Raw genomic sequence first — 10,083 nt, forward strand, 5'->3', positions numbered from 1 at the left:
AGAAACCACAGAAATTTTGCCAGACCTCTCAATAGAGATACTCTAGAAAGTGTTTTTTCTGTAATTTAACCCTTTTGATACCAATCCATCTGAGACCACCCCTCCTGTTCTTTCATACAAACTTCCTGTTTTAAAGTGATCTAAATTAAAACCTTCCATCAAATTTCCATCTTAATTTGTGTTCCAAACACCAGCTTAGTTATGACATTATTTTGATAAATTCTTCATTGTTTTCAAAATTAATTCATACTAAAGCAGTATGTATAAAAATATGGTAACAAAATGGTTAAACCCTGCCAACCAACATGTCTTCTAAATTATCAGATGGAAAATTTGCATCAATATACAATACTTTCTCAAAAGATATTAGCAGCATTATGTAACCGAATCTCAGGTATTGCTTATTGGCACCATATCTCCTCTCTTACCTTATTCACTTTCCTGATAAATTAACATTTCCAAATTGATTATCCCCACCACTACCATCAACACTTTGTGTAAAACATTTCAGAATATTTAAATTTTCACTTCCTTTAGTTTACAGATTTTGTGAGAGAATTTAGTTTTCTGTTTTCATATATGTTGCCAAAAGTAACATTGCGTCTTGTTTCAATAAAATGCTTGCACTATGTAACCAGCATTGATTTTAGTATCTTGGCTTATGTTCAAACTCCATAAATAACAAGTGAAGACTTTACACTTATTTTTCAGTAATTTTTCCCAGTAGTTATAATATAACTACCGAGGAAAATTTTGCTTCCGTTTGTTTCTCTGTGCATTATTTGACAGAATAACAGAGGTAGATAGATTGATAGATAGATAGATTGATAGAGATAGATAGATAGATAGATAGATAGATAGATAGATAGATGTAGAGGGACGTAGATGGATAGATGAATGGATGTAGATAGATAGATGGATGGGTGGATATAGATAGATAGACGGATGTAGAAAGATAGAGAGATGGATGGATGGATGTAGATAGGTAGATAGATAGATAAATGGAGGGAGAAGATAGTTAGTAAGGTAGACAGAAGACAGAGAGAGGCCAAGAGATAGATATTATATATTGTTTGCTGAATGATAAGATATTGCAACCAATAAACCAACTGCTCAACACCTCCAGTATTTTCTTGAAACTTGTGCCCAATCTAATTTTCAAGATAAACATTAATAAAAGTTCCTCTTCTCATTAATGTCTCCTTGCCAGAGTTCTGGCAATATTTTACTGCAACGCATTGAACCGTATAATAATCTTCCTCTAACAGAATGATATGTTGCTTCTGCACTGTGTGTGTGTGTGTGTGTGTGTGTGTGTGTGTGTAGGAGAGAGAGAGAGACAAACAGACAGACAAATGGAAGGAAGGGAAAGAATAAATGGGAATCAACCTTTCTTTCAGACATATTTTATTAAACATATGATTTTGTTCTGTTTACGTTTTGAGCATATTTACTTTAGATTTTCTCATATTTCGTTATTAATTTTGTCTTTATAATCAACAGAATGTCCATTCCATCTTACAAAGCTGGATGCATTTTGCATTGGTATTTTTTTTTTAATATTTTTTTTTCTTTTTAATTTTCTTTTCTATTGAATATTCTAAAGGAATGCTGAGATTAATAAAATGGCATTAATAGGAAAGTTTTAATTAACACTCTCCACTGCCCTCAGTATATTGTTTTGTATGTGTGTGTGTGTGTGTTGTTTATGTTGGATGTATTGAGATATCAATATTGTCTGTACAACTCAGCATTGTTTCAATTTGTGAACAATCCTATATTTAATAACAGTTGAGTTCTCTCTGTGTTCTCTTCTTGCACAGTGATGATGATGATGAGGAGGAGGAGGGACGGTAGCGAGAAGGAAGAGGATGATGGTGATGAAGATGGAACTATTGTAGATAAAAATCATTTAAAATAAGGGTGGTGAGGTGGATGGTGACAATGATGATGAAGCCAAATGTTGGCTCTAAAACCAATTTACTTTAAAATATCCCTTACACATCTTCAGACTATTGATTGTTACATTTACAGTCCACCAGTTCAAGTTTGGTGTGGCTGTAACAAATGTTAAAAGCTTCACTTCAGACTTGTTCCATTCCATTTTTATGCCTAGATTCAGTTATTTCTTTCAACTGCAGTTCAATTTTTTGCAAAAGAAGCAGCTCAATACCATAATGCTTCTCCAGTATCTTATGGGGACTGATTTTCTTGATCGAAAATAAATAAATCAGCTCCAAGAAAATTTGATCCGAGGACAATGAGGCACCAAATTTTGGGCCCCTATGAAGTGCCTAGTATGGCTCTGTGTCATAAAGCATCTATCATGGCTTTGTCATTAAGCATATCATAAATCATCTGTCATGGCTCTGTCATAAAATATCTTGTATGTATAGTTCTATATAAGACACGTCCTATAGTTCTCTGTTACAAAACATCTAGTATGGTTCTATGTCATAAAATATCTTGTACGTTCTATATGAACAATCATCATTTTCCTTGCAAATATTTAATTATAATAATGACAGGAACCTAATTTAATTATCTGCTCCATTAGTTTTGTTTAGATTGTTACTACCAAAGTCATTGAAAGCTAAGTTGAAAAGGAAGTCAACAACAGCAAAAAATGAATCTTATCATTCACACAATTAAGTAATGTTTCAGTGTCTGTTACACTAATTACAATAATTATTACAATAAATGGTTGTAGTAAGCATTCTTTCAAAGGACATCAGCACTAATAAATCCACAAGTATCACCCAGGGAACTGCAGAAACTAAGAGAGTAAAATAGATAACTATCTGGTTTATAAATCTGTGATATTATTTGTTGCTTCATAATAAATTTCCTATCTTTTCCTTTCTCTCTTTTACTGTTTTGTGTCCGTGTGTCCTTCTTTGCTTTTTTTGAGGGGGTTTGCTGGTCCTTTCAGTTGATAATATTACCCATTCCTCTTTCTGCATCATCATTTTCTACCATTGGACCTGCAGTTTCTAGCTGAGCCAGCATTCCACTGGTGTTGGTGAATAGTTCTGTAAGCTTTCATAGTATGTATGTCTCTTGCAGTCGAAGTTAAAAGGAAAATCAGTCATATAGAACATCAGAGAATGTCATGGTAAAGTGAGTAAATATATCATATAACCTCACATATATGTCTTCTACGTTATTCTACTTTGCATGCCATTGGTTCCAAATCATTGTGTTTCTAACACCAACAGATGCTTAAACAACCACATACTTAATCCCATGAGTATTGTTCAGTCAATTAATTATGCTTTCATCCATTGTTGTTGTTGATGATGATGAAAACTAATGTTATTGCTGTGTCATAGGATTTTACTCATAGAAAGAGCTGGCTTCTGAATATCTACCAATGTAACATCATCAGTGAAGGCACATACATGGCTGTTTGATTAAGAAGTTGGCTTTCCTGTCGTGACTTTTAGGTTCATTTCCACTCCACATCTTTTTCGGCAAGTGTTTACTATAGCCTTGTGAGTGGATTCAGGAGACAGAAACTGAAAAAACAGCCTGGTGTGTGTGTGTGTGCACATGCATTTGTTCATGTTTGTATATCTTCAAAAAATCATTGGGCTGCAAACAGTGATGCTGTTATTTCTGCTGGTACAATTCATCTACTGACTTTGCTTCTTCAAAGATGTGTGGGATAAAAGGCCCCTTTCTTGAAAAACAGGTAATGGTTAGCAACAGGAAATGCAACCAGCTATTAAACAATGCCTTGGCATTCTATTTCTCTTATCCACGCTGGTGTAGAACTACAAATGTAAAACCTACTAAACATCCTTGTTCATGTCAATTATTAATGTGATAGTGAATATTATAGAAAACAAATTTTCCACTGACACATGTTTACAAAACAGTTAAAATTTTTGTCATTTCCAGCCATTCCCCTTTCACTTAATACATTTCATAAGAATGAGGTTTACTGTTTCTCATTATCATCATCATCATTGTTTTAACATCCATTTTTCCATGCTTGTATGAGTTAGACGGAATTCACTGAGGCAGATTTTGTGCTGCGAGATACCTTTCCTGTTATCACCCTCTTCAGTTTCCATGTGAGGTAATATTTCCCTTTAGCCAGACACCATTCTTCAAGGGAGACTGGAAATGAATGATACCGTTTGTATGACAGTGACACTTTCTTACAACTATCCTGTAAAGCCAACACACACACACACACACACATTCATGATATACATGTGTTTGTGTGATGGATGTCTTTCCATTTTTGCCCACCATATCCACTCACAAGGCATTGGCTGACTTAGGGCTGTAGCAGAACTAGCTCAAGGTGCATCTATGTCTGTACCTCCTCTGAAAGTTTGAAATCCATAATTAGAGAAGAAATAATTATAAATCAGTAAGTAGCGAATTTCTCTTGTATCATTAGAATCTTTGGGGCAGTTACCATTATCAAACATTCTTGTGTCTCTTCACTTTAATTCTAAAATTTATTATTTTATCCCCTTTTATTATCAGATTCCTGTTGAAATATCCCCTCTTTATTTCAATTAGTTTGGGAAATAATGAAGAATATAGTAAAACTTAAATTAGCATGAAATTTTAAAGGGTAATTTCAATTTAGATCACTTTAAAACAGGAATCTTCTACTATAGAAACATGGGCACTCTTGGACAGGATGGTATTAAAAGAGTGTAAGAAACCAGTGGTTCCTATATGCATCAGTGTATAAACCTACCTACCAATGTGTGTGTGTGTGTGTGTGCGATGCATGAACATATTCTCGCTGTTTTTTGCTTCTCTTATAATTGTTTTTTGTTTTTTCCTCAAACTTGTAGCTCACTCGTTTTGTATCCAAATAACTTGATAAAAAACATAACTTAGACAAATGATGTTTGTTTTTCATTTTACATAGTTATCTGTGAAATAAAGAAAAATGGCGTTTCCTAGCTACAGGAGTTTTGAGATGCTAAAGCAAGATTAGACATTCAGATTTTGTTTTTCCAATAAATAATGCTCATCATATATCCAAGTCACACACACACACACAAAAAAAGCCAAAAGGCAAAGTAGGTTTCTTTTATTAATTTTGAAATAATTATCTGTGAAATAAAAAAAAATTAGGTTTCTTATTTTCAGAATTATCTGAGTTGGTTAAAACAATCAAGGAAGTAAACAAACTGGATAAAGACTATCTTCAGAACCCCATACAAATGTGTGTCCATCCATAAATATATATCATCATCATCGTTTAACGTCCGCTTTCCATGCTATAGCATAGGTTGGATGATTTTGACTGAAGGCTGGCAAACTAGATGGCTGCACCAGGCTCCAATCTTGATCTGGCAGAGTTTCTACAGCTGGATGCCCTTCCTAACGCCAACCACTCCGAGAGTGTAGTGGGTGCTTTTTACATGCCACCGGCACAGGGGCCAGTCAGGCGGTACTGGCAATGACCTCGCTCGAATCTTTTTACACGTGCCACAGTGAAGCGACGTTGGTAACGATCACGCTCGAATGATGTCATATTTATATTCTTTTGCTCTTACTTGTTTCAGTCACTTGATTGTGGTTATGCTGGAGTACCACCTTTAGTCAAACAAGTTGACCCCAGGACTTATTCTTTGTAAGCCTAATACTTATCCTATCGGTCTCTTTTGCCAAACCACTAAGTTACAGGGACATAAACACACCAGCATCAGTTGTCAAGCAATGATGGGGGGACAAATACAGACACACAAACATATACATATATATATAATGGGCTTCTTTCAGTTTCCATCTACCAAATCCTCTCACAAAGCTTTGGTTGGCCTGAGGCTATGGTGGAAGACACTTGCCCAAGGTACCATGCAGTGGGGCTAAACCTGGAACCATGTGGTTGGGAAGCAAGCTTCTTACCACATAGCCACATCTGCACCTATATATACACACACCCAACAACATGGTTCTGGGTTTAGTCCTACTGCTTGGCACATGTCTTCTACTATACTTTCAGGCCAACCAAAGTTTTGTGAATGGATTTGGTAAATGGAAACTGAAAGAACCCCTATTTTGTGTGTGTATGTGTTGTGTACATATATTATATAGGTGTGAGTGTGTATATATATATGTGTGTGTGTGTGTATGTATGTATGTATAGACATAGACACATCCCTACCTGACATAATTTCTTAATAGTGTTTCTTATGATGAGTGAAAGCTCATAGCCTAATAATTAGTGTGTTGGACGTACAATCATTAGGTTGTCAGTTCAATTCTCAGATCAGGAGCTACATTGTGTCCTTGAGCAAGACCTTTCATTTCTCATCTGAAAAGGCATTACCAGAAACAGCTGGAAGAGGTGAGCCACAACAAACTTAGCATCTCATTCAATCCTGTACCCTCAATCACCTAAGGCCCCAGTTTAATAATCCTATAAGCTCAGGGCACACATCCGATATGATTGCAGTGATGTACAGTTATTTAGTATAATTCTCTTTCTCCCATTACATACAGAAGAAGATTATTGATTGTTATTTTTTAACCCCAGGTCAACTCTAATTGGACAGACCTACAATCAAAGACTTTCTAGCTCTGACCTTCCCAGTGCCCTAGTGGTTAGGGTGTTGAGCTCACAATCATAAAGTCATTGGTTCAATTCCTGCACCAGGCAACAAGTTATATCCTTGAACAATCACATCATTTCACATTACTTTTGCCCACTTGGCTAGAAATGAGTACCAACCACCTACTGGTACAGCATTCTTTTGCACTTTTCAGCAGTCACATCTTGGATGTTCCACTGGATCAGGGGTGGGAGGGTCCAAGAGGATGTCTATATCTGCTCATGACTACATTTGGCACTTAAAATAATTAGTGAAGGCAATTACATGCTACCAAGTCCTACTCGCTAAGCAAGACTACATGACCTAATGTGGCCTTTCTTTAACCCTTTTCCATTTAAACCAGCCATAACTGGCCCTAATATTCTACCTGCTTTATGTTGAAACCAGCCAGATCTGGTCTCTCACACCTACCCTACAATGTCATTCTAAAAATAAACAATCACACCATCAAAACCATGAGATAATGCATGATTAATTCAATAATTCAAACATTACATTTAACAGAATATTCTTTTATTTGTTTCAGTCATTTGACTGCAGCCATACTGGAGCACCGCCTTTAGTCAAACAAATTGACACCAAAACTTATTCTTTGTAAGCCTAGTACTTATTCTATCAGTCTCTTAAGCTGAACCACTAAGTTATGAGGACGTAAACATACCAACATTGGTTTTCAAGTGATGGTGGTGGGGACAAACAGACACACAAACACACACATATATATACATACATACGATGAGCTTCTTTCAGTTTCCATCTACCAAACCTACTCATGAGGCTTTGGTTGGCCTGAGGCTATAGTAGAAGACACTTTCCCAAGGTGTCATGCAGTGGGACTGAACCCAGAACCATATGGTTGGTAAGCAAGCTATTTACCACACAGCCACTCCTTGGGAAATTTGGTTGCTATTTCTAACAAGTAGAATGACCATGTAAAGAGCACCTCTTGTCTATGGCCTTTGTATTTTTAGTGAAGCATAAAAAAAAAAGCAGAAGAGTTGATGTCACTAAAGTTATTTACTTATTTATAGTCTGTATTCAATTTTGTCTTCTCTACAAAAATAACTTCAATGTAGAATGAGGAAACTATTGTTCTTTCTTTAGATAATACCTTGGAGTTATTTACTGTCTAAATGATTCTATTGTTCTATGCCAACTCACATACATTCTTGCATATAAGTATACTTAGTGATCCTCCCATCTCTATTCCAGCGTGTTCAATGACATGTATATTTCAGTGATGAAGACCTCATAAGATTCAAACATGTCTGGAGTTGTCTCCCTTACCCTTTTGTTTATTTTCTTTTGTTTCAATCATTAGACTGTGACCATGCTGGGGCACTACATTGAGGAATTTTAGTCAAACTAATCAAACATGGTACTTATTTTTTTGAACCTGAGACTTATTCTATCAGACAGTTTTGTTAAACTGCTAAGTTATGGGGACATAAACAAACTAACACCAGTTGTCAAGCTGTTATGAGGAACAAAGACACACATACATAGCCATATATACAACAGGCTTCTTTCAGTTTCTGTCTACCAAATCCACTCGAGGCTTTGGTTGGGTTGGGGCTATAGTTTGAAGACACTTGCAAAAGGTGCCGTGTGGGGGGGTTGAACTCAAAACCATGTATTTACAAAACAAGCTTCTTAATCACACAGTCATGCATTGAAATAATTAGTAAAAGTCTAATATTGTTCTTCCCTCATTATATTATTATTCCTAATTAACTAATTAATGTTTATGACAAAATATGTTAATTCTCTCAAAGTTAAAGATAAATTTCATATTTTGACTCAAGGTCATAAATAACTCAGGTAAGGTTGTGTGTATGTGTGTGTGTATGTCTATATGTATATATTTATGCATGTATGTGATGGCCCAGCTGTGGCTTGCAAACTGCATGTGGTCCTTGAAGTTTCTATGTGTGGCTTCGATGGTAATATTGGGTTTCACTGCTGTTCTTTCCTATAAATACTATGCAGCCATGCACACAAACACACACAAATATATGTGTCTATGTGTAAATATTATTCTTATGGTTATGTGTATATATGTGTTTGTGTGTATGTGCATGTATGTGTATATATGGTCACTTCAATCAATTCCTCTTGTTGGTATTTAACCTCAGGTTAGATCTATGACTTAAGACATTCCACTCATGCCCATTCTTTCTTAGTATATAGAACTACTTTATCTTTATTTTTATGTCCTTCGTATTTTTCAAGACAATTGGGTGTTATTTAGTGAGAGGGCAGCTTGATTGCTATTTCAAGCAAGCCAACCAATCACCTAGAGGCTCCTTCATTGGTTTGGAATCATGTCAGTGTATCACTGGTACATATTTAATCAACCGTAACAAGATGAAAGACAAACTTAACCCCATTAAGATTTAAACTTGGAGCATAAAGAGAAAATACTAATTTTGTGTGACACTGTTCTACTGTTTCTGCAGCTCTCTGATGTTTGCAGTGGAAATATTTTTGGGTGAAAGAAGAGGCTTAAAATAAACATACTGGGAAGAGATTAATTATCTGTGGGGGAAGGGGGTACATATGTATGTCGTGTGTTTGTGAGCATGTGTACATTGTGTATGTTTTATGTGCATGTTTATGTTGTGTGTGTGTGTTGTGTGCACAAGTATGCCGTGTGTGTGTGTGTGTGTTTTGATATTTTTTATTTATATATTTATTCTCAGCCATAAATTACTTATAGCAAACACAACCTAACGCTGATAATAATGACCTGAATATGTTGGTTGCCCTTGAAATATTGTGGAACAATACTGAATTGAGAGGAGAGCTATGAGTTCTTTCTTCAGTATACTCCACCCGATCATTAGCCCATCTTATTATGGCATAAAATACCCAAATGTATAAATATTCATTCATTAAACATTGGGGGGAGGGGGTGGGTCCATGCCAGCATGGGTTAGATGAAAACATATTTGAAGCAGAATTTTACAGCCAGATGCTCTTCTTGTCACCAATTGTTAGCTTTCTTTTCTCATGTGAAGGACTTCTTTTATTTTACAACTTTAATTCCAAAGTGCAAAGCAAGTGGTCATCAACAAAGAATGTCAACATTCTGACATGGGTATACACACATACATGATGGTTATCAACTCATCAAATGAGTATGACCATAGCTGACTAAATAAATGAGTAGAACCGGTGGCATGTAAAGAGCACCCACTACACTCACGGAGTGGTTGGCGTTAGGAAGGGCATCCAGTTGTAGAAACACTGCCAGATCAAACTGGAGCCTGATGCAGCCTCTTGGCTTCCCAGACCCCAGTTGAACCATCTAACCCATGCTAGCATGGAAAATGGACATTAAACGATGATGATGATGACCATGGCTGACTAAATAAAATGCTAAACTTAAAGAAAGCATTCAGTTAGCAGTACAGGAGATAACTCCTGAAATGCTTCAAAGTGGATAGATTTGAAATTTGCAGGGATACAGATGGAGCACAGGTTGAAA

This window comes from Octopus sinensis, linkage group LG1 (genome assembly GCF_006345805.1).
Source record: "Octopus sinensis linkage group LG1, ASM634580v1, whole genome shotgun sequence".
Lineage (NCBI taxonomy): Eukaryota > Metazoa > Mollusca > Cephalopoda > Octopoda > Octopodidae > Octopus > Octopus sinensis.